General features: G+C 44.0%; 1 non-coding gene across 1 annotated transcript; it reads right to left on the bottom strand.

Moving 5' to 3' along the window:
* Positions 1-414: 414 nt before the first annotated feature.
* On the bottom strand, positions 415-520 carry LOC133447783 (U6 spliceosomal RNA). Its single transcript, XR_009782945.1, has one exon. It is a non-coding gene; the product is annotated as a U6 spliceosomal RNA (small nuclear RNA).
* Between the last annotated feature and the right edge of the window lie 547 nt (positions 521-1,067).

The raw sequence follows: 1,067 nt of genomic DNA, 5'->3' as shown, positions 1-1,067 counted from the left end.
TGAAAAAAAAATGGCTACAGCAGGTAACAATATACTTGTTCTCTAGTCCGTCATAAACGGTTAAACGCATATAATCAGATATTCTACAGTTAGAGTTGAGGGACTGCTTCCTACTTCTTGGCAAATGACAAAATCTGAAACTAGCGCATCCTCCTGTGCTTCCTGTAAGTCTATGTGTAACCAGAGCTTTCGCTGAAGCCTAAAGGTTTTATGTTTGATGTTAAATACAAAACTTTTTACTCTGAAAAAGGCTCTGGGATGAAGATTTTCTTTTCTTTGGAGAAAGATTGTGGATTCTTGTAACTGAGGGAACATTCTAGCTAAAATCTGCGATTAAACTCAGGTCAGACAGTCTCAGACGGTCCACCAACTCTAATATAAAACTATATTTGAGTTGGTGGACGCATCAAAAGGAAAAATGAGGAACGCTTCACGAATTTGCGTGTCATCCTTGCGCAGGGGCCATGCTAATCTTCTCTGTATCGTTCCAATTTTAGTATATGTGATACCGAAGTAACACAACAGAGAGGTCTCTGTGAGCCGTATTTATTTACCCCGGGTGTCCCACTCCTGAGTCACATGGTTGTCTTACCGGAGGGCAGAAATGGGCTCTAGTGGGAGAAAAACAACTCAAAAACAAGTATTGCAACTTCACTGCACAGATATATACATTTAACAACTCATCCATTTCCCAATGTGACAAGATCTGGTTCTGATCCGTCACATTTAGCCTCAGCTTTCTCTTTAAAACATGCAGTGGGCTGAAGGGAGAGAGAGCAGGCTCTCAGTCGTGAGTGGGGGGCTGCAGAGACAAAGACGGGCTGATATGGCGTCCCTCCCCCACAGTAACCCGAGACGGCGGGTATCAGTAAACCATGAATAAAACCTGCTCAGGGACTGAGAACTCCACTACAACATAAACCAGAAGGCTAATCTGGATTCCTCCGGGCCTGGAGATACTCGTGTCCTGCTCGGATCACAAACCTGGCTGTTTGTTGCACTGCAGAACACATCTGGATCTGGACTGAACATGAAGACGCTCTGGGGTTTTTTAGTTCTGCTTAGAG

Source organism: Cololabis saira, chromosome 7 (genome assembly GCF_033807715.1).
Source record: "Cololabis saira isolate AMF1-May2022 chromosome 7, fColSai1.1, whole genome shotgun sequence".
Lineage (NCBI taxonomy): Eukaryota > Metazoa > Chordata > Actinopteri > Beloniformes > Belonidae > Cololabis > Cololabis saira.
Note: the sequence above shows the minus strand (reverse complement) of the source record. Positions and strands in the feature narration are given on the sequence as shown.